Source organism: Macaca mulatta, chromosome 10 (genome assembly GCF_049350105.2).
Source record: "Macaca mulatta isolate MMU2019108-1 chromosome 10, T2T-MMU8v2.0, whole genome shotgun sequence".
Taxonomy (NCBI): domain Eukaryota; kingdom Metazoa; phylum Chordata; class Mammalia; order Primates; family Cercopithecidae; genus Macaca; species Macaca mulatta.
Window position 1 is genome coordinate 90,768,428 of NC_133415.1, and position 24,039 is coordinate 90,792,466.

At 53.3% G+C, this 24,039-nt stretch overlaps 1 protein-coding gene and 1 long non-coding RNA gene across 2 annotated transcripts in view; both read left to right on the forward strand.

The window, feature by feature from the left end:
• VSTM2L (V-set and transmembrane domain containing 2 like) overlaps window positions 1–24,039 on the forward strand; it is a 42,855-nt gene that overhangs the window by 2,144 nt on the left and 16,672 nt on the right.
• On the forward strand, window positions 697–5,573 carry LOC144332146 (uncharacterized). Its single transcript, XR_013399920.1, has 2 exons — window positions 697–1,987; window positions 3,411–5,573. It is a non-coding gene; the product is annotated as an uncharacterized LOC144332146 (long non-coding RNA).

A 24,039-nucleotide genomic window follows, 5' to 3' on the forward strand; every position in this document is an offset into this window, starting at 1 on the left:
GAATGGGACTCTGAGGCTTATGGTCGTTCTGTCCCTAGAGCACCAGACCCCAGGGACTTGGGTGCCACTCTGTCATTCCTGAGGCCCCAAAGTGGCTCCCCCCATGGAGAAGCAGGGTCTGTCTGCCCTTTGTGTGACAGTCTTTACCTGCCCCCTGGTGCCAGGTAAGCTGAGGGGGCACAGCTCTGCCCAACCAGCTGTAATCTCCCCTCTGCACCCTGGAGGGTCAAGCTAAGGCCCAGGGCAGGGGCTAGATGAGAAGGAGGCACCCCTAGTTGCTGGGGAAACTGGCTTCTCTCCTGAACCCCTCGTGTGGCTCTGGGCAACTGAGCCACCCCTCTGGGTCTCCCTGTGTCCCTAAAGAAACAAGGAGGCCAGGCTGCTCTGCAGGGGCCAGGCTGCCTTCCCCCGACATTGCTAGGTTCAAAGTCACCAAGTAGTGACTGCCAAGGAGCCCCCACAGCTGCCCCTCTGCCGGGCCAAGCACCCGCCACCACAGGAAGGGTTTGGAACCACTCACTTAATCACAAAAAGAAACTGTTATTAATGATAGTGAGACGCGGCGAATAAGTGGGTCATGTCTAATAAGCCATTTGTGTTCAGGAGGAGAATACCAATTTGATAAAAGCTGTGTGTGCTGAAAAAGCTCAGAAATTGCTGTTTAGCAGATTGGAGCCTGATCGTTTCATTATTCCTGGGCTCCGTGTGTCCTCAGCTGATTCAGGAAATGTGGCCCAGTCGGGAAGGTGTCTGTATGTCTGGGGGTGGGGGGTGGGGGCTGGAAGCAGGGACTCCTGGGGAGGGGCACGTTGACCCCAAGTGCTTGGTGGCTGCTCACCCCTCCAGCTCCATCTGAGCCCAACCTGGCCGCCGGGCTCCTGCTTTCCACCTGCCTGCCCTGGAGCTTGTCACAGGGAGAGCCTATGGTCAGATGGGTCAAAAGGGACATCTGTTTTGCTACCATCTCCCTCCCAACTCCACGCAATGCACTTGGAAGAGGGCTTTTTCGAGGTGTGAGGAACGAATGGGGAGCATGTATCTCAAGGGGGCATCAGGCACTGGCAGGTGGGGTGGTGATGGTCCGTGTCTGCACCTAGTAGGTGCTCAATAAACAGGAGCGATTTTGATTTTTTCTTATCAGAAAAATGTTAACTCATTCCCATGCGCACAGCAGGGATGGGAGGAAAAGGTGCAAACATTGACGAAATGCCTACTGTGTGCCCTGTGCTGCCAAGCCCTTGCCAGTGTTAACTCCCTCAGGCTGACCATTCATGCAAGGCTGGTGTTGGAGATAAGAGGAAACCGAGGCTCGGAGAGGGCCAATGATTTACCCAGAGGTGCTGAGTCTGTACAGAGAGCTGGAAAGCTGTGTTTAGGATGAAGGTACATTTGGTGGTTCTGGGACTGCCTCCTCCAGGACAGCCTTGAGGCAGGCTTGGCCATGGCATCTTCCTTCGTGTAGCCGTAACCCAAGCTTGCTCCCTTCTAGCTCCTCAGGGAACCAGTAAAGCAGTGGGTTCCACCAAGAGGAACCAGCCACTCAGAAAGGTGGCAGGTATCTGAGGATACCTGTAGGTTAGAAACAGGCAGCTGGACTGGACCCCAGGATCTTTCCAGATCTTGTCCAGGGGAGGGATCCAGAAGGCAGGGTCTTTGTGAAGATCTCTGTAGACCCCTACAGCTTGCAGAGGACCCAGCGAGCCTCACATGGCAGAGTCCCCCAGGGAATTTGTTACAATGCGGATCCCCCCAAACCCACTGCCAGAATGCTTATTTGATGGGACCTTGGAATGTGCATCTTATTATTATTTTTTAAATTTCTCTTGAGACAAGGTCTTGCTCTATTGACCAGGCTCGAGTACAGTGGCACAATCTCAGCTTACTGCAACCTCTGCCTCCTGGGTTCAAGCGATTCTTTCATCTCAGCCTCTGAGTAGCTGGGAGTACAGGCGTGCGCTACCACCCTCAGCTAATTTCTAAATTTTTTGTAGAGATGAGATCTCACTATATTGCCTAGGCTGGTCTTGAACTCCTGGGCTCAAGCCATCCTCCCTCCTCGGCCTTCCAAAGTGCTGGGATTACAGGCGTGAGCCACCGCATCAGGTGGAATCTGCATTGTAATAAGTTTCCCAGAGGATTCTCATGCAGCCTGGGGTTTGGAAGCCACTGCCTAAGTATTTACCCATACCTGATGGGAGATGTAGGGACAGGAAATGTCTGATGCTAGGGGCTGGCTTGGTTTGGTTTCACAGGGGAGGGAGAGGTCCAGACGGGGGCAGGTGGATGGTCCCTGAGAGGAGCCCCAAGAAGCCTCACACTGCAGCAGACAACACCCCTCCCGCCCCCACTCTGCCCCCCCACACACCCCTACACACACACGCCCCTACACACACACCCCTACACACACACGCCCCTACACACACACCCCTACACACACACACCCCTACACACACACCCCTACAAACACCCCTACACACACACACACACACACACACACACACAGCCCTAGGCAAGCACCTTCAATTATTCATATACCCCAGTGCAGACAAAGATCCTGGCTTGGCCGGGGGCTTTGTCCATTGAGTGATTCACTGTCCTGAGATTCTCTCTGTTGCCAGGAGGGACCAGCAGGGCGCTGGGGGAGGGAGGGGGCACGGGGCCATTTGGCAAGCAGCCTGTGCACTGAAAAATGACTCTGGTTTTCTTGCGTTCCTTACTGAACTGTTGGTATCTCACCATCAATAAGCTGGCTAGTTTGGTGGCTGGAAGATGAAGAAAATTGAGTCCTGTCTTCCGAAGGTTATGATGTTAAAAATGTGTTCGTCTTTGTCTCAGGCGTTGGTGATTATTCTATCAATTACGCCTGTAAACACTCTGCCTTGGGCTGAGGGTTTTCCGGCCTCCTGTGGGGAATTGGCCCTCACAAGCGCTTTTCCCCAAGTCCTTCATACCAATTGGTTTTGACACCTTGCCCATCAGCGGCTCCCGCAGCCTTTTCCCCAAACAAGAGGAGCCGCAGGCGGCCAGCAGGACGCAGGGAATTCGGGTCCTTGCCGTGGTGACAGCAAGGGTGGTGGGCAAAGTCTCCTGTGGCAAACAAGTGGGCAGGGTGAGGGGAGTCATGTAAGTGGTCCCTTCTGATCCACCAGCTGTGGGGGCAGGAGATGGAGCTTTTGGAATGAATCATCGAGGCCCTTTGGGATCATCGTCCCCAAGCCTCCCTCTTACAGATGAGAAGACGGAGACCCAGGGGCAAGGGGGAATTTGCCCAGAATTGCCCTGGAGGGTACCTCTTGGATTTTGGGATTACCTCATCCAACTCTGTACAAATGGAGAGATTGGCTGGGTGCGGCGGCTCATGTAATCCCAGCACTTTGGGAGGCCGAGGTGAGTGGATGACTTGAGCCTAGGAGTTTGAGACCAGCCTGGACAACATAGTGAGGCCTCGTCTCTACAAAAAAAAAATAGCCAGGCATGGGTACACACCTGTTGTCCTACCTTCTCAGTAGACTGAGGCGGGAGGATCATGTGAGCCCAGGAGACAGAGGTTGCAGTGAACTGAGATTGCGCCACTGCTTTCCAGCCTGGGTGACAAAGTGAGACCCTGTCTCAAAAATAAATCAATAAAAATAAAAACAGGAGAGATAAACATATGGAAGCAAATGTGTGTTGAGTGCCATGCCAGGGCCTTAAATGGTGTCATCTCATTCAATTCTAACAAAAACTCCAAAAGGAAGCACCGTCTCAGGCCCACTGTTTAGATGAAGAAAATGAGACTTGGGGAGGTTAAGTGGCTTACCCAAGGTCACACACCTACCAAATGTCGGAGGCTGGACTTGAACTGAAGAATCTGGCTCCAGGGCTGGGAGGCCAAGGAAAGAGGAGGAAGAGGCCCACTTCACACAGTGGGGAAGAGCAGGGCTGGGCCTTGAGGCTTGGCTCCGGGGTGGAAGGAGTGCAGTGGCCTCTGCATTCCACACCCAGGAGAGCGAGCAGCAGTGGGAACAGAATGCTGTCCCAGCGACCCTCCAACTTCTCTCGATTTTCGAAAGCGTGGGGAGAGTGCATGGTGTGAAGAGCAGCACGGGTGCCCACGTGAGAGTGTTTGGCCATCACCTTGGACTTTGGGGACCAAACCAGCTGCTGATGGGGTTGTGGGAAGACCCTCTCAGTCCTGAAAGGAGTTTGGGGCCCGCTGGGCACACTGGGGTCAGATTTCCTTGTGTCCTGGGACCCAGGACAATGCCCGGCCCAGGAAGGTGGCAGGGAATGAATGAATGGATGACAAGGAGGACAAAGCAGGGGATGAGGTCTGAATTCTTAAAGCTTTGCTCATTCCAAGTCAGTATATTTTTAAACATTCAAATGATTTTAATTTCATAAGGAATCTATGTTTAAAGGGGGAAAAATCACAAAATTGGAGCCCCTTCCTCATCCCTGCTGAGCAGAGAGAGGACATCCTGGAGTGGGCAAGGCTGGTGGCACCTTGCAGTGGGTGGTCCCGGGCTCTGACCTTGGGGTGCATATGCGATGCTGCAGTCATGAGGATGGGGGAGTCCAAGGGTCGCGCCCTCCTCCCCTGACCTCGATGAGACACTTGCATCAGAAAAAGTGGCAGTGGTCCAGCTGGGGAAGAAATCTGCTCCTCTCCTTCCTGCTGGTCCCGGGGTCCAGAGCCTACCCAGCTGGCTCCGCCTGGTTCCCACTGCTCCGGAGAAGTGAGGTGGGGGTGGGGAGGCAGAGAGGGGCTGCTGCTCCTCCAGGTCCCCTTCTCACAGCCAGGCCTCCCTTCCCTTCCTTGAAGCCATCAGGGAGTCCCTGGGACTCAGCTCCACCCCCTACCCTCAGTTTCAACCCTCTTCAAAACCCCCCAGGGCCCGCAACAAGATTGGGTCCTACCTGAGAGATGATTTTAGGCAGAACCTAGAGAAACCTCTTACATTTTAATAGTTACGCATTTATTTTAATGTGTACTGAAAAAATATAACCAGCACATCAAAACTGTGATTTCACAGATATGATTGCTTAGGATGAGACTAACGGGGGTATTAAAAAATGGTGGGTTAGTTTATAGAAAAACATTAAGGACATAATAGAGCAGGCAGCGCATGGGCAAGTGCGTGGGGATCCACGGTGCGGACATGACTTGGGGACCTGGGGGCATCCGACGGGCTGCCCGGTCACACTGCATGCTCCATACTCTTCATACTGGGAGCTACTGGCCTAATGGGGCTGCTGCCATGTTTGGGAAGCTTGGTCATTCATTCATTCTTTTATTCATTCAACAAATATCAACTGGGCACCTGTCATGTTCCAGGCTGTTTTAGACACTGGGGACTTATCAGTGAAGAAGACAGCTAAGGTTCTTACTCTCTTACAGTTCTCAGTCTAGTGGGGGAGACAGAAAACTGAACCCATAAAGAATATATAAGTATAGAGCTGGGTGCAGTGGCTCACACCTGTAATCCCAGTGACTCAGGAGGCTGGGGCTGGAGGGTCACTGGAACCCAGGAGATTGAGACCAGCCTGGACAACATAGTGAGACCCTGTCTCTAAAACAAAAAAATACAAAATTAGCCAGGTGTAGTTTATGCCTGTAGTCCCAGCGACCTGGGAGGCTAGGGTGGGAAGATGACTTGAGCCCAACAGTTCAAGGCTGCAGTGAGCTGTGATTGTACCACTGCCCTCCAGCCTGGGTGACAGAGTGAGACCCTGTCTCCTAAAAAAAAAAAAAAAAGAAGAAGAAGAAGAAGAAGAATATATATGTATTGTGATAACATTTAAGAAGTTGGGGCCAGGCGTGGTGGCTCACACCTGTAATCCCAGCACTTTGGGAGGCTGAGGCGGGTGGATCACAAGGTCAGGAGTTCAAGACCAGCCTGGCCAAGATGGTGAAATCCCTTCTCTACTAAAAATACAAAAATTAGCCGGGCGTAGTGGCAGGCACCTGTAATCCCAGCTACTTGGGAGGCTGAGGCAGAGAATTGCTTGAATCTGGGAAGCGGAGATTGCAGTGAGCCAAGTGAGACTCCGTCTCAAAAAAGAAAAAGAAAAAAAAAGCTGGGATAATATTAAACACAGAAACACAGAGAAGGACACCCACCTGTGGGGCAGTGAGGGTACCCAGTAGTGAGCTCCCTGTCACAGGAGGTGTGCAAGCTGAGCCCTACCCGTTACTAGCTGGGGATATTAGTGAGGAGATTTCTGCCTTATTTCCCAAAGGAGCAAAGACTGTTGAAGTAGGCAGAGCAGCCAGAACACAATGGGCGGCTAATAAAGATCTGTCACACAGCAACTTAGTGATGGTGCTGGCACAAGGGCCCAGGTGGGTGGAGCTCCCAATGCCGAGGATGCCCTGGCCCCACCCAGGGGTCATGGCAGGGATGGGGCCTTCTCTGTCCCCTGTGTTGTGACGTGGGGACAGTGGCTCCTCGGTGACTTCACTTTAGCTCTTAAAGTGCCAGGATGGGGAGAGGGGCTGGGGGATGCTGTTTTTTGTCTACCATGCTCCCCTCTCCCACACCCTGTGTTTGCCTTGCTGTGTGACTTGCCATGTCCCTGCCCCTCTCTGGGCCTCAGTTTCCCCACTGAACAATGGTGAGTTTACCTGAGCTCCAAGCCTGTAGAATTCTTCCATCTGTATACTTCGAAACCCATCTTTTGTCCTGCAGCCAGCATGTATGTGCGTATGTGTATGTGTGTGTGTGTGTGTGCGCATATGTGTATGTGTGTATGTGTGTGTGTGTGCATGTGTGTATGTGTGTGTGTGTGTGTGCATGTGTGTATGTGTGTGTGTGTGTGTGCATATGTGTATGTGTGTATGTGTGTGTGTGTGTGTGTGCATGTGTGTATGTGTGTGTGTGTGTGTGCATGTGTGTATGTGTGCAGGCGAGGATGGAGCTGGTGGGAGTGGTAGGATTCCATCAGCACCTTAACTCTCAGTGGCCTGCAGGCATCTGTGGACCAAACAGCAACCAGCATTCATCAAGCACTCTGTGTTTCCATCGCTTCCCCTGCCTCCTCTCATCTACTCGTCACCACGCTAGGAGGCTGGCACTCCCATTTTACAGAGGAGGACACTGAGGGGCGTGGTGCGACTTGCCTGAGGACACACAGATGCTGAACAGCAAAGCCGGGCTTGAGCCCAGCTTATGGGACGACAGAGCCAGAGTTCGTAGCCTGCGCATCTGTCCTGCTCCGGGCTGCCAAGCTGCGTGTGTGGGCAGGTGCTTTGTTCCGGAGCAGCGCTCCTGGCTTGCTCGGATTCTCACAGGGGTCAGCGCTGCCAAAATGCTGAGAATGCCCTGTTCTGGCTACAAGCACATGGCTCCAAAAGTCTAGGCGCCTGCATCTGAGTCCAGCACTGTTAGTGGGAATGGTGGGGCCCCGGGGGCATGTGTGGGACCCTGTGTGTTCCTGCCTGGAGTTTCTAGTGGAGGGAGTGGTGTTTCTCTCTGACTGTGTAGGTGGGGGCTGTGTCTGGGGGGTGACTGTGTGGTTGGAGGGACAGTGCAGGCTGAGAGGGAGGCTGGGGGTAGCTCAGGTCTGGGCTGGTGCCCTCTGCCCTGTGCCCGTTTGCCTCAGTACCAGCCTTCCCTGCCACCTGCACACTGGTGCCCTTGAAGGTGAGACGCAGAGGCTATGGGAGCGTCTGGAAGGTTAGAGCAGGAGTCAGAGCCGGGGGAGGGGGCCTTGCTCCAGCCAGCTACCAGCGAGCGCGGGCAGCAGTGTCCACCTGTGCCTGGGAAGTGCTCTGCAGCGGCCCCTCACCCTCTGGCTCTCTCTCTCTCCCTGCCCTACTGCTCTCTGGGTCTTTCTTTCTCTCTCCCTCTGTCTGGGTCTCTCTGATCTTTCTCTGTCTCTATTCCTCTCTATCTCTGTCTTTCGATCTCTTTCCTCTCTCTTTGTTCCTTTGTGTCTGTTGGATCCATCATCCCCTCTCTTCTCACCACCCCTACCCGTTCCTTCCTTTCTCTCCGGTACGCACACCGCTCTCTTCGATGACATCTCAGGATTACACATACATATATTCCGTATATCATGGTGACACCCACACAGAGCAGGCACTCAGTAAATGTCAGCTGAATGAATGAATGAGTGACCAAATGACGAAGCTGGAGGGGACACCGACGCTTGTCTACACTGGTGTTTCCTAATTTTTTTGGAAGTCACACTCCTCTTGAGAGGCTCATGGAAACTGTGGATCGTTTCCTCAAAAAATGCCACGGAGTTTTATCCACAAGCTTCAAAGGGTTTTTTGAGGCCCCCAAAGCTTGTCTATGGCCCCAAGCAGAAGCAGCCTTCATTTCACGGGAGAGGCCCAGACGGCAGTCAGGGCTGGCTTTGGGACATGGGACAAGTCTGTGGCAGGGCTGGGCTTGGATCCTGGAGTCCTTTCTCTCTCCCTGCAGCCCTCTCATGCGAGCTGGGTGGGAACAAACTTCATTCACTTTTCCTAAGTCCTTGGTGAGCATACTCGGAGAGTTGGGGTCGGGAAGAGATAATGGGGGACTATAAAACAGACAGGAGCCCAGGGAACAGTGCATAAGCAGGTGGGCCAAGTGAGGGAGGTCTCTAGAGGGAGGTCACTGTGTCCTAGTGCAGTCAGAGAAGACTTCCTGGGGGAGGCAGGCTCCTTCTGGGTCTGTATCCAGGGACCGCTGGGGCTGAGAGGGGACTCCAGAGGCCAGCCTGGAGCTGCGCCTGGCTGCCTGGGTCTGGTAGAAGCTTCATGTGGAGAACCGTGTGCATGTATTTAGAAAAGCAGGCTGCAGCTGGAACCTCCAAGAATCGGCTCTGGAGTTTGGTCGTACCCCTGGAGAAGGGGGCAGCCCCGGGAGCCTTCTGAGTGGGGAGAGCGCACAGCCAGGTTGGCATTGGGGTGGGTTGGCTGTGGTGAGTGGAGATGGGGAGCCGAAGCAGGACTTGAGGCTGGAGAGGGTGTGCACGGACAGGAGAGGCTGCTCCCGGGAAGGTGCTGAGTTTGGTGTGAGCCTTGCTGAGTTTGTGGTTCATGGGATGCTAGGGCTGGCCAGGTATCCAGGGAGGGTGGGAACGTGGGCTCAGAAAAAGAGGGAATTGTTGGGGGGTGTGTGCACATGTGTGTGTGCGTGTCTGTGTGTATGTGTATGGTGTGTGTGCATGTATGTGTATGTATATGTGTGTATTGTGTGGTGTGCATGTATATGTCTATGTGTGTGTATATCTGTGTATGTGTGGTGTCTGTGTGTGATGTGTGGGTGTGTGCATCTGTGTGTATATGTGTGTGGGGTGTGGGTGTATGTGTATGTGTGCATGTGCGTGTGGGATGTTTGGGTGTTTGTGTGGGTGTATATGTGGGTGTGTGTATGTGTGTGTGGGGAGTGTGTGTATATATGTACGTGTGTGTATGTATGTATATGTGTGTATATGTGTGTGTGCGTGTGTACGTGGGTGTATCTGTGTATGTGTGTGTATATGTGTGTGGGGGTGTGGGTGTGTGTACGTGTGTGGGGGGAGTATTTGGGTGTGTATGTGTATGTGGGTTTGTATATGTGGGGAAGTGGGTGTGTGCATATGTGTATGTGTATGTGTGCGTGTGTGTGTGCATGTGTGTGGGTGTGTATATGTGTATGTGTGTGTGTATTGTGTGTGTGTTGTGTGTAATGCGTGTGTAGTGTGTGTGTATTTTGTGTGTGTGTGTAATGCGTGTGTGTGTGAGATGCGTGTGTTGTGTGTGTGTGTGTGTACACTGGCCTCCTTTCTAGTCCTTGCACACACCAAGTTCCTTCCCTCCTCCAGACCTTTTCTCTCCCTGGCTGTTCCCTCTGCTCCTCATGCTGTGTTCCCGCCTCCCTGGCTCCTGGCTCCCCCGGCGCTCCACGGACCCCTTAGAGAAGCCAGAAGCCCATAATCTGTCAGAGCCGCATCGCACGGCCCGCAGCAGACATGGGGCTCCCATTCAACACGCCCACCTTGCAGAGGGGAAAACTGAGGCTTAGAGAGGCGTGGTGAGCTGGGGTGCCACACCTAGTTCAAAGCAAGGGTGCAGAGCCCAACCCTATTTTCCCCCAACCCGGCATTTTAAGGGTGTCTCTTGGGATGGGGGTGGGGTCTTGACTGACCCCTCCTTCCTCAGAGCCCCCAGGCTGGGGCCCGAGGTGGGGAAGGCGGAGAGCTGACGGCGGGCTGTCTGTTTCGCTTTGTGAGGTTTTAAAAAAATCATTTCCGGCGTTGAAGGCGGCGGCAATTAGGGCCTGCTCGCTGGGGAGCTGTTTGCCGCCTGTCATCGGTCCGGGAAAGGGTCCCTAATGGAGGCCCGGCGGCCAGAGCGCAGGGTAGTGGAAATAGTGCTCAAAACAAAGCTTCACTAATGGTCTCCCGGCAGGCAGTGGAGGAGAGGGAGGGGCGGCAGACAGCGGCTGACGGCCCCTGGGACAGGGCCCAGATCCACCAGCTCCTCTCTCCGCGGCCCTTAGACACCCTCCAGCTAGTGCGGGAAGCCCCGGGCCCCACCCGCGCTGCTGCTTTCTTGCTCTGTGCTCTTGGCCTGTGAAATTCCCTCCCAGGCCGTGGGAACAGTAAGTGCCAAGGTCCTGGGGTGGGGCCCAACCCCTTCAGCCAGAAATTCTCTGGTTCTAGAATAGCCCTAGGGTTTGATAAGTCCAAGGGGCCAGGATCCTTGAAGGAGGAGGAGCTAGAGCCAGACTACGTGGGGAGGGGACAGGAGAGCAGCCTGATCCTGACTGGGAGCCCACTGTGTGCCTGCGTGGTCTCACTGCAGCACTGCCCACAGTACCCATTTTACAGATGAGGAAACCGGGCTAGAAGCTCAGAGATTAGATTCACCTACCTTGAGAAGGTGCAGTTGGGTTGAAATCCAGGGCAGCCTGACTCCAGAGCCCACATATTTACTGCTGCATCCTTGCATTTCTCAGACACGATTGGGCAGGGGTGGCAGGGGCTGGGGCTGGGGCATCTACTACGTCCTGGGTCGGGGGTCAGGTTTGAGCCAGGCCAGGTTCTGGTCAGGGTGGGGCCACACCACCCTACCCACTGGGCACCCTCAGAACCTCTGTTCTGGAACGTCCCGAGTGTCTGCCTCCATCTGTACCCGTCCGTTGGTCTCTGCCTCCCCTTTTGCCCCGTTCTTCATGTCCCTGGCCCTCCTGCCTCCACCCTCAGCGCCACCCACCGTCCTCACTCTTCTTTCTCCTCAGGGGCTCTGAGGCTGCTCCTTTCTGGGGTTCCGGAGCAACCCCATCCCTGTGGTTGATGCAGCCTCCTTTGTTGCCCCCACTTCCTCCCTTTCAGCCCCTCCTGGCAGCAGGGGACGGCTATGCGCCTCCGCTTTGGAATCTGACACTGAGGCTGAAATCCTGCCCCACTCCAGTCTCTCTGAGCCTGGTTATGCATCAGTGCAATGGGCTCACCCCACTAGCTTTGCAGGATGTACTGGGGAGGATGAAAATAAACGGTATCGGTAGAGACGTCGGGAGGCCTCTGTGTCTGCTCCTGGCTCTTGGCTCCCTGCCCCGGCCCCTGCCCTATCTCTGGCTCCCTGAGGACTCCCACGCTTGCCTCTCTCCCTCCCACCCACTCTCACTCCTTGTGGCCCAGACATGGGAAGAGGAGGCGGGAATTCCACTGGGGAAACCTGCTCAACTCTCACAATCCTGCAAGTGCCAGAATATTTTAGTTCTCCTTAAATCTCCCTAGATGTGTAATTCCACTGCTGTCTCCCTCAATATGTGCTGGTGGCCTTGGGAGGCGCCCTGCTTCTAGCTTGCCGGCTCCAGCACTTCCTGCCCGGCTATGTTGGGGGGCCTGGCAGGGAACTTAGGCAAGTCCCCACCTTCTCTGTGCCTCAGTTTCCCCATCTGTAAGAAGACAACGATAGTGGCCACTTCCCAGGTTATTTTGGGGATTAGGTAAGATATTTTATTGTATTAAAGAAACACCTCTATAAAAAGTAATGAATTACTGATATGTGCGACAATGGTAGATGAACCTCAAAAACCCTATGCTAAATGAAGGAAGTCAGTCACAAAAGACCACATATTATATGATGCAGTTTATATGAAATATCCAGAATAGGCAAATGTGAGAATGCAGATTTGAGGTTGCCAGGGGTTAGGGGCGAGTGGGGAGTGAGGAGTTTCCTTCTGGGGGGAAGAGAGCATTTTGGGACTAGTTGCACCGCATTGTGAATGCACTAAATGCTACTCAATTGTCCACTTTAAAGTGGTTAATTTTGGCCGGGCGCGGTGGCTCACACCTGTAATCCCAACACTTCGGGAGGCCGAGACGGGCGGATCACGAGGTCAGGAGTTCGAGACCAGCCTGGCTAACATAGTTAACCCTTGTCTCTACTAAAAAAAATACAAAAAAATTAGCCGGGCGTGGTGGTGGCCACCTGTAATCCCAGCTTCTTAGGAGGCTGAGGCAAGGGGAATTGCTTGAACCTGGGAGGCAGAGGTTGCAGTGAGCCAAGATAACACCACTGCACTCCAACCCGGGTGACGGTGTGAGACTCTGTCTCACAAAAAAAGAAAAGAAAAGGAAAAAAAATGTTAGCTATTTAAATTTTTACTAGGCAGGGTGCCCCCTCCTCCAGCAGCCAGAGACAGGCAAGGACCCACCTGGGTGAATGTGCTTATGTGTGTCTAAGACTCAGCAAGGAGTGGGTCTACCAGGGAACAGCGGTTATTGTGGACCTTGTGGGTGCTACACACTGAAACAGGCTCTTCACTTGCATTTGTGCATTTAATCCTCAAAATAAGCCTGTGATTAATGACAGTGGGAAACCAGATCTGAAAATAGTGAAGCAGCTTGCACAATGCCACCCAGCACGTCAGGGAGAACCATGGCTCGCATCCTCACCGTAAATCCTGGGCTCCCCCTCGCCCTAGTGCCCGACCGCCCCCTGGCCCCTTCCCCTGTTAGCCACCACACCAGCCCTTCCTGTGGGCAGAGCACAGTCTGAGCTCTGCGGAGCCTGGGGTTGCAGAGAAGAAGGAGGCTGTGGACTGGATGGGACACGAGGCCCGTGACGGTGTGTGGCCCACGCAGGAGAGTAAACAGCTCCCACCAGGGGCAACATTTCTTTGATGTCTCCTATTTCATTCAAAATTTATGACTTCTATATTCTATCCCATAATATATTCATGTTTGTTTTAATACAAAAATAACGTTCTTGTCCCATGTTTCTGGAGTGAAGTCAATGCCTCAGGAAGTTGCTTTCCTGGTTTGAGCGGCGCAGACCATAAAGGAATCATCCATTTATTTCTTTGTTCATTCATTCTCCAAGTATGCATTCAGGTCTCTTCATTCCTTAAGTGGGTGTTAATTCTCACTGCCGGCAATATGCTGTCCCGAGAGCCATACTGGAAGAATCAGCAGGACTGGGATAGGGAAGTGGAAGGGAAGCTCTCCAGGTATGTGGCCCAGCAGGAGCAAGGCTTGGAGGTGGGAAGTAGTGATGGGTTGTGAGATTGGGCCATGGGCATCGGAAGCCAGGGCTGGTGACGGTGCTGGGTGCCCGCTGGTGTCCACGCTTGAGCAGGACCTGCGTCCCAAGCCCCTTGTGATGAAAAAGAAAGTCTCTGCTTGGTGCTGCTGCGACTTTAACACCTAACCCTCGCCAGTCTCCCTTGTTAAGGAGAAAAAAACGGAGATTGAGGCTCATAGCCTTCAGCAGGCAAGCTTCTTTGGCTAGAATTTACGAATGCTGTTTGGTTTTCATAGCGTTTATTTTTACAGTTACCCTCTATTTATGGCAAGTGATGCTGATTTTTCATTTATGGCGGTAATAAAAGTCTTCTTTTAACCTGAATTTATTTAAGTAAAAAGGGAAAGATGCTTTGAAAATAGATGTTAAGTAAATAATGGTGCATGTGGTACAGGGACCCTGTAAAAATGGTGATGGCGGCTAAAAGGCTGGGCTTGGGAGACCCCTCTCAGGTATGCCCTTTCCTGTTCTGAGTCCCCCCTGACTGTGCAGACTTCAGTCAGCCTTCAGGTTCAAGCATGTCCCCTCCTACTGGTAACCTTCCCTGACTCTCCAGGCAGACATGAGCTTATCTTTCCCCCAGGATCTTCTAGAACCTGCACCTCCTTCCATAGCTCCAACATGTAGTTTGCCCTGCATAACCCTGGGCAGCACTGTGATTCATGGCCATATGAACAGTGCACATTCTGAACAACTGTACATGGCGGTCCAGGTTCAATCCCAGCCATTGTTCCTATAGCAGTCTCTGGCATGTGTGTCTCTCCTGGGGACTGCAGGCTCCCTGTGGTCAGGTGCCTGATTTGTGGCATCCTGGGAAGCCTGGCACAGGGCCTGGCTTAGGGCAGGGGGTCCATCAGAGTTGATCTCTTCCATTCCTTTTGAGGGAGGACTTAAGCTCCTACTGCATGCCGAGGCAGACACCTCCCACCGAGGCATGCTGCAGCTCCCTAAACTTTCTTACAAAATGCCTTCTTCTTGGCTTCTTAGGAAGAAAGCCCGTCTGCGTTTGCTTGCCTGTTCCAAGGTGAAACAACCTTCATCAACTCACACCTCCATTCCTCCTGCCGCAGGCACCTGTCAGGGGCCAAGGGCTGCCCAGAAAGAAACAAAGAGAACCCTCGGGTTCCTCCCTGGGGAGGAGAGGGCCCTGGATGGGGCCCTGGACACAGCCAGGCTTCTCTGTTTCTGGAGGGCTTTTCCATCCTGTTTATCTGGGTTTTCCTCTTATGGGGGTTTTATGTCTCCTGATTTTAGAAGCCAGCTGAGATTTACAGGCGGTTGGGCTGGGACCTCATTAAATCCTCCCTCTCCAGCCCGGGAGAGCTCTTACTCTGCTTCCCAGCGGGGAGGCAAGGTGGCCACAGGCCTTCCTGAACCTGGAGCACACACACCCTTGTGGCCCAGCCACCCAGCTGAGCTGGGCATAGAGCAGGCTTCCTGGAAATGGTCCCAGAGAATCACACTTTTTCTAGCTGAAAAGGTTGGGGCTTAGATAAGATTTAGGCTTCAGTGGGGGAAATTTTGCAGCCAGCTTGAAGTCAGGCTGAAATCTAACTTGTCCCTTGATGCTGTGTGATCTCAGGCACCGACTCTCCCTCTCTGAGCCTTGGCACTCCCTCTGTGAAATGGTACTGATAATAGTACCATCTCATCAAGTCTGAAAGGATGAAAGGGGTCCTGTGTGCAGTGTCTGGCATAGAGGAAGGACTTCCTTCCTTCAACCCCGGGGCAGGGGACTGGCTCCAGTGGCCCCCAGGTTCTCTGAGCTTTGGTTTTCTCACACTGCTGGAAAAGGGCCTGGTATGGAAGTGGGCAGTGGCTGCAGAGGCTGTGGATTTCCCTTACTCTGTCGTCATCACTGCAACAATGGGGCCAGCGGAAACAGGCAAGTGTTTGAATTCTAGAGTCCCAAGATCTGAGTTCCAATCCCAGCTCCTGCTCCTGACTTGCAGTGTTACACAGTCTCTGAGCCTCAGCGTCCCTGCCTGTAATAAAGGGACAATGATCCCTGCCCAGCAGGATCACTGCGAGCATCATATGGGATCAGGCACATCACCTTCCTGTTGCGTTGTGGGCTCCAATCAGAAAGGTGGTGCCATGGGGTTGCTAGGCTGGCCCGTAGCCAGCAAGGGTTGGGGAGCCACTGGCAAAGCAGCACTCCCCTCCTGGCACTGTCAGCCTTTATTTATTGCCCTGTTTCTTTCTTGGTTGAGTTTCACAAGATGACTTTATGGGCCATCTCAGGGGAGCCTCCAGCCTGCCTGTCAGTCTGGCTAGGTGGCCCCTCAGCTGGGCCAGGTGGGCCAGGCTGGCCTTGGGCAGCCAGTGGCCACAAGGGCCAGGAGGAGGGGTAGTGGGGAGGGGGCCGGCCTGCTGAGCCCCACTTAGGACCTCCCTGGTTGTGCATGTCCATAGTGTCCACATGTCTGTCCCTATCCCTGCTCCTGTGGGCACAGTCCCCCCAGAAATTCCAATCTGGCACATAGCAGGTACCCAATAAATGTTGAGTGAATGAATGAACAGGATGAATGAATGAATGATCTCTATGCTTCTTGGTTTTTTTCCTTAGAACTTCAGTCCTCTGGGCTTTTGTCCGACCTTCGTTTCTCACTTGATTGATTGATTGATTCATTCATTCATTCATTCACTCATGGGTTTAGCACACGCCTAACCACCTTCTGTGTGCCTGATCTGGGTTGGGCAGTGCAGGGTGCCTGACCTGGGAAAGCTCCCAGCTTGCAGGAGACCCAGACGCCTCAGTATCTGTCATATAACACACTCCGGGGCAGGGAGAGGCAGCCTCAGAGACCTCTGGGGGCACCAAGCAGGGCTTCCACCCTAGCCTGAGGAGGGAGGACACCTTCAGGCAGAGGACTACCTGTGAGTCAGGATTCCAGGGACAGTGTACAGGCTGCATCCTTAGGGGAACACATGTAAGTGGCCGAGAGGGGCTGCCGTTGGGGCGTGGGCAGAGCCAGAGCTTGCAGACTTTGGATACCGAGCCTGGGAGCCTGATCTTGACCCTGGGGGCTGGTAGTTTCTCAACAGGGCCCAAGTACAGGAGCTTCCTGAAGGCCCCAGGCAGCCCGGAGCAGGGAAAATGGGATCCTCCCCCTGCCCGCCACCAGAGCTGCTACAGCAGAGTGCTCCCTGAGCATCTACTATGCGCGGCATTGCTCTGGCTGCCGGGACATAGCAGTGAACAGACTAGAATCTCCTGCCTTTAACTAGAATCTCCATCTTCAATTCTAGTTGGAGTACAGATTATACATAGAAATAAAATGAGCAAACATATAATAGAGGAGTGATGAGTGGTAAGGAGAAATATGAGGTAAGGAAAAGGGAACCGAGAGAGGGTTGGGGGGGCAGGGAGGGCCTCACTGAGGAGGTGACATTGGAGCCGAGGTTTGAAGGAGTTGAAGATGCGGGGAGGGATATTCTGGAACAAGTCTAGGGGATTTTTGTTTTCTTTCTCTCTTTCTTTCTTTTTTTTTATTTTGAGACGGAGTCTTGCTCTGTCGCCTGGCTGGGGTGCAGTGGCATGATCATAGCTCACTGCAGCCTTGGACCCCTGGGCCCCAGCGACCCTCCCACTCTAGGAGATTTTTATTGTGAATCCACTGCTGCAGTCAGCCCAGGGAAGCCAGTAGAGGCTTTGACAAAATTCTGGTAAAATATACATAACATAAAGTTTCCCATTTTCCCCATTTGTAAGTATATGGTTCAACCGCATCACGAATATTCAGGCTGCTGTGCAGCCATCGCCACCATCCAGTCCAGAAATTGTTCATCGTCCGAAACAGAAACTCTGTGCCTGTTCAATAGCAGCAACTCCCCTCCCCTGCTGCCAGCCCCTGGCAACCCCCATTCTGCTTTCTGTCTCTGTGAGTTTCAATCACACCATATTTGTCTTTCTGTGACTGGCCTGTTTCACTCAGTGTAATGTCCTCAAAGTTCATCTATGTTGCGGCGTGTGTCAGAATTTCCTTCCTTTTTAAGGCTGAATACTACTGCATTGCACAGAAGGACTAGATTTTGTTTCTCCATTCATCACTGGAGGTTTCTGAGTAGGGAGCATCACAGTGTGATCTAGTGAGAAATGGGGCCAGGCTGAGGGGTGACCAAGGGGTCAGTGGGGCCACAATGGTTCTCACTGTGCCTCTCTCTAGCCTCAACTCTGCCTTGGTTTTCCTGAATAGAGCTGCCCCTGCCATCAGTCCCCAAGGGGAGTCCTGCTTTCATTCTGATGGGTGTGCTGAGGACCAATCTCTGCAGGCTTCCTGGAGGAGGTAGCCTCCCAACCAGAGATTTGAAGGTTGAAAGGGCAGGAAGGGCTGTGCAGAGGGAGACAGGAGATTCAGGGCTGGACCAGAGGGTTTGGGATGGGGAATCTGGGCTCAGAGATGGAGGGAGCTGAGGGCTGCCTGTGCTGGATGAGCCCCTGTGGCTTGCATGAGTCCCACTGGCTGCCAGGGACCATAGGAGCACCAGAGGAAATGAGCACAGAGAAGAGCTAGAGGACTGGTGGGTGAGGGGCTGCAGGGCCCACGGGTGAGTAAAATACAGATGCGCCCAATGCATAATCCCATGAGGCGACAGGGAAGCATCTTTAGCCATCTTTCTGGAGATGATAGGGTGTTTGAACTAGGAGGTGAAAGAAAGGAGTGCTGTTTATTGAGCACCTACTATGTGCCAGGCATGAGGCACATGTTGTCTTGTGTAATCCTCTCATCAGCCCTCTCATTCTTCCCTTTTTCTAGATAAAGGAACTGAGGCTCTGAGAAGCAAAGTGGTTTGCCCAGGTCGCACAGCTAGGGAGTAGGGGAAATAGAGTTTGAACCTAGGCCTGAAGGCAAAGCTTTAAGCGGTTCATGCTGAACCAGGGCCTGGGAGGTTAAGGTAAGGGCCCTAGTCTCAAAGGGCAGGCCAGGTCCCCCAGGTCATCTCCTGCCTTTCCCAGAAGCCAAACCCAGTGACTCTGGCCAGAGCCACAGAGCCATTTCCTGCAGCTGATGCACTGATAACCAGGCCTGGGGTTAATTAATACACCGCACCCCCAATTAAAAGCAGAAAGAAAGAAGATGTTGCATTCAATCAAGTCCCGTTCTCCTTCTCCTGCAGAATCCTAATTTGTGGACACCGGTTTTAATTGTCTTCCCAGTGAGCCCAGCCCAGCGCAGGCCCTGAGGCTGGAGAAGACAATTGCATCCTTCTCAAAAATCTATAACTATACCAGCCTCCCTGGGGACTGGCTGCGAGGAGTTACCTGAGTAGGGAGAGGGGCTCAGGGGCAGGGTAAGTCAAAGAGGAGAGATGGATTCTATGTCCCAGACTCAGCAGTGATGCTGACGTGGGGATCAGGGTGTGGGTAGCTGGAGGGAAAGAGTAAGGGTAGGAGGCCGGGTTACAGGCTTCCACTTAGAGCCCTCTAGAACTGGGTTCAGTTTCACCACTTACTCAGTCCGTGGCCTTGGGCAAGCCACTGACCCTCTCTGAGCTTCAGCCTCCCCATCTGAAAACGGGGATGATAATGAGCATACCCACTCCACAGCATCATGGTGGGAGCGTGAGAAAATGTATGTAAAGAGCTTGCACCTGGGTATGGTGGCTCACGCCTGTCATTCCAGTGCTTTGGGAGGCTGAGGCAGAAGGATTGCTTGAGTCCAGGAGTTTGAAACAAGCCTGGGCAATATAGCGAGACCCTTTCTCTAAAAGAATTTTTAAAATTAGCTTGTAGTGGCATGCACCCGTAGTCCCTGCTACTTGGGAGGCAGAAGCAGGAGGATCACTTGAGCCCAGGAGTCCATGGCTGCGATGAGCTGTGTTCGGCTCACTGCCGTGCTCATGCCACTCCACTCCAGCCTGGATAACAGAATGAGACCCTGTCTCAAAAAATAAATAAACATGGCCAGGTGCAGTGGCTCATGCCTGTAATCCCAGCACTCTGGGAGGCCGAGGTGGGCCGATCACTGAAGATCGGGAGCTCGAGACTAGCCTGGCCAACATGGTGAAACTCTGTCTCTGCTGAAAATACAATAATCAGCTGGGCGTGGTGATGTGAGCCTGTAATCCCAGCTACTTGAGAGGCTGAGGCAGGAGAATCGCTTGAACCTGGGAGGCAGAGGTTTCAGTGAGCCGAGATCACACCACTGCACTCCAGCCTGGGCAACAAGAGCGAGACTCCGTCTCAAAAAAACAAAACAAAATAATAAATAAACAAACAAAACAAAGAGCTTGGGACAGTGCCTGGCACAAAACAAGTAGTCTGTCATTACTTCATCATTACATCAGCAGCAGCAGCAGCAGCAGCAGCAGCAGCAGCAGCAGCATCAAAATACGCATCAGTCACCTTCCAGTTCCTGGTGCTGGTGCAGTACCCTCACTCACAGAGTTAGGAGAGGGAGGAAGACCCTGTTGCTGATTGAGCTGCCTGCTTTCAGTGGGGTTGCGAGGAACTGAGCTCCCCATCTCTGGAGGTGTACAAGTGGGATGCCGAAGTATGGAGCCTAGTGGCTAAATTTTACCTGATAACTCTGACCAAATCCTGATAGGGGCTGGGGCAGACCCATGGATCTTGGTCACAACTGCCAGTCAGACCCATGTTTAAAATCCAGCTCTGTGTGAATCTTGGGCAAGTCATTTTACCTTTCTGAGCCTCACTTTCCTCATCTGTCAAGTGGGAGTGGGCAAGAGTGTTAGAGACAATGTCTGCGTGGTGTTGGGCACACAATAGCTGCTCAAGAAAGGAAATGGATTTCTTTTTTAAACAAAGCTTTCTTTCCTGCGTCCCTACCTTTGCTCACAGGGTTCCTGCTACCTGACACTTTCAGGCCTGCCTCTGCTTGTCAATATCCACCCATCCTTCAAGGCCTGGCTTAGGTGCCACCTCCTCTCTGAAGCCTTCCCAGATTCCCCTCCTCCCCCACATGGAAGTGACCCTTCCCTTTCCCAATGCCCAAAGCTCTGCCCTTAGGACATCTGTTACTTTCCTCTTCTGATGATCTGAGCTGGTGGGGCTCTCAGGACCATCAGGATTAACCTGAATTGTACAGAGGAGCAAACAGAGGTTCAGAGAGGGGAGAGAGTCTCTGGAGGTCACACAGCAAGTCTGTTGGCAGAAACAGGTTCCATCCTCCATCCTTGGCTCCCAGTCCAATGTTCCCGGCACTTACCTACGTTCACAGCGGGCTTCTCCGTCTGGGGCAGCTTGGGGCGGGGACCGGGACAGGCCTTGGTGCTGCTGACTGTGAAGAGGGAGGCCCAGATTCGTCGTCAGATGCCCAGAGCCTTGGGTTTCACACTTGTCCTGTGGACACATTGCCTTCTTCACTACCGAGGTCTGAGTCAAAGGGTCCCTGAGGGGGCCTCCCCCAACCCACGCTTTGTAGACAGCTCCTGGCCAGCTCTGGGGATCAGAGAGGCTCTGGGACCACAGCCTCGCTGTGGGGTGGGAGAGCTGGTGGCCGTACCCACAGCTAACTCAGTTGTCTCCCACAAGGCCTTAAACCTGCTTCTCTCCCTGTCCTCCCACCTGAAGCCCCTCCCTGCTCCCAGCTTCACTACCTAGCCCACTGGGGCTAAGGTGAGGGCAACACCTCCTCCAGGAAGCCTTCCCCAATTGCCTCCAGCTGGGTGAAATGCCTCTGCTGTGCCTGCCCAGGCCTTTTCACTCAGAATGAAACAGACTCCCCATCCTACCCCACAGGACTCTGCAAGGTTGGCCATTTGAGATTGAGCCTTTTTTTTTTTTTTGAAATAGAATTTCGCTTTTGTTGCCCAGGCTAGAGTGCAATGGCGCAATCTCAGCTCACCGCAACCTCCGCCTCCCAGATTCAAGCAACTCTCCTGCCTCAGCCTAACAAGTAGCTGAGATTACAGGCGCCCAGCACCATGCCCGGCTAATTTTTGTATTTTTAGTAGAGACGAAGTTTCACTCTGTTGGTCAGGCTGGTCTCGAACTCCTGACCTCAAGTGATCCTCCTGCCTCTGCCTCCCAAAGTGCTGGGATTACAGGCTTGAGTCACTGTGCCCAGCCGCAGGACTGGGCCTTTTAAAGAAATATTTAGGGCCGGGAGCGGTGGCTCACGCCTGTAATCCCAACACTTTGGGAGACCGAGGCAGGTGGATCATGAGGTCAAGAGATCGAAACCATCCTGGCCAACATGGTAAAACCCTGTCTCTACTAAAATACAAAAATTAGCTGGGTGTAGTGGCGGGCACCTGTAATCCCAGCTACATGGGAGGCTGAAGCAGGAGAATCGCTTGAACCCTGGAGGCAGAGGTTGCAGTGAGCTGAGATCGTGCCAGCATTCTAGCCTGGCGAAAGAGCGAGACTCCGTCTAAAAAAAGAAAGAAAGAAATATTTAGGTTGGCGCAAAAGTAATTGCGGTTTTGGCCATTAGTTTTCATGGCAAAACCATAATTACTTTTGCAGTAACCTATAGCACTACCAGCACAAGGCATTTGAATACTCTGGGAAGAGCATGGACTTGGGCGTCACAGAGGCCTGGTTTCAAATCCAGACTCTACTATGTGGCCGTGGAAGGGTTACTCCCTGGCACTGGGCCTTGGCTGCCTGGTCTGAGCCATGTGGACATGTGATGGGGGGACCTGAAGCTGGCAGAGCTCACCACCTGCTAAGACGTCAAACACATGTGGCCACTGAGCCCTAGGAATGTCAGGACTGAAAGGTGCCATGAACATGTAAAATGCACTTCAGTGTTTCATGACTTAACACAACAAAGAATGGAACATGTCTCATTGGTAATTTTCTTTCTTTCTTTTTTCCAAGACGGAGTCTTGCTGTTGCCCAGGCTGGAGTGCAGTGACACGATCTCAGCATACTGCGGCCTCCTCCTCCCGGGTTCAAGCAATTCTCCTGCCTCAGCCTCCCAAGTAGCTGGGACTACAGGCACGTGCCACCACACCCGGCTAATTTTTGTATTTTTAGTGGAGATGGGGTTTTGCCACGTTGGCCAGGCTGGTCTCAAACTCCTGACCTTAGGTGATCTGCCTGCCTCGGCCCCCCGAAGTGCTGGGATTACAGGCATGAGCCACTGTGCCCGGCCTCATTAATAATTTTCATTACATGTTCAAAAAATTTTTTTGATATCTTGGCTTAAATAAAATACATTATTAAAATTAATTTCAGGTTTTTTTTTTCACATGGCTCCCAGGAGATGGAATATTCCATGCGTGCCTTGCAGTGTGGCTTGCAGTCTGTTTCTGTTGGACAGCAAGGCCCTAGACGGCCACTACTGGGGTCCCGTTGGAGAGGTGGCCATGTGGTGGGGTCCTCCCCTGTGCTTCTGCCCACCCCCAGGCTGCCACACCATGCCAGGGCCCAGGAGGTGTCTGTTTGGGGGGCGAGAGGGTCTCTTCTGGCTGAACCCGGGCTGCTGAGTTACCCCAGACTAGCCCCTGCCCTCTCTGAGCCTTACCTACTGCATGAGTAGGAAGAGCTGGTGGGCCAGAGTCAGGGTTTTCTGCTGTGGGCAGGGGGAAACCGAGTGGGGGTGAATTGGAGGCCTGGCCCTTCCCAAGGAGACCCCAGTGGAGCCTCTACCCAAGGGCGGCCCTCTCTGTCCTCCTCCCACTCATGAGACCACGCACATTGTCTCCCGTGCCCCCGCCCACCGCACATGGTTCCCACCTCCCCTGTGTCTGGAAGGAGGCGGCATGCAGTGGCTGAGTCACACCGGCCGGGTCCGAGGGCTGGCTTCAGCCTTTCTTGCTCTGTGTTCTGCATTGAGCAAGATAGCTGAACTCTCTGGAGCCATTTCCCCACTGGAAGAGGGGAAGTGGAGGCACTCTCTGATTTCCGTGGCTCAGGCAGTGGCACCTGGAGAGGCCACAGCTGTGTCCCTCCACTGTCTTTTGACCAGCCAAGGTCACACTGGTGGTCATACCAGATCCACCCAGGGTCCTCACCCCTCTCCTCCTGTTTGCAAAGTCCCCTGGTGCCCTGGTGTTGGGCAGGAGGGACATGAATCCAGGCCGAATCCACCATCTTGGGCGAGGGACCGGCAACCCACTAGAATCACCTCTTATGCCCTTCCCGTGCAGGCTCCTCACGATCTCCTCGTGTTCCGCTCGAGGTGCCAAGTGGGTGTCAGGGAAGACTCCGAGGGCGAGACCTGGCCCAGGACTCTCAGGGCAGGGTCCCCCGAGCTCTGGACCCTTCTCCACCACTGCCCAGCTAAGGCTGTTTATTCATTCATTCAAAAAGCACTTACTGGCTGGGTGTGGTAGCTTATACCTTACCTGTAATCTCAGCACTTTGGGAGGCCAAGACAGGGAGATTGCTTGAGCCCAGGGGTTCAAGTCTAGCCTAGGCAAAAAGCAAGACCATGTCTCTACAAGAAATTCAAAAAACTAGTTGAGCATGGTGGCTCGCGCCTGTAGTTCCAGCTACTCAGGGGGCTGAGGTGAGACGATTGTTTGTGCCCCGGAGGTCAAGGCTGCCGCAAGCCTTGAATGCACACTGCACTCCAGCCTAGAAAACAGAGCAAGACCCTGTGTCCAAATAAAATGTATTTATTGAGCATCTG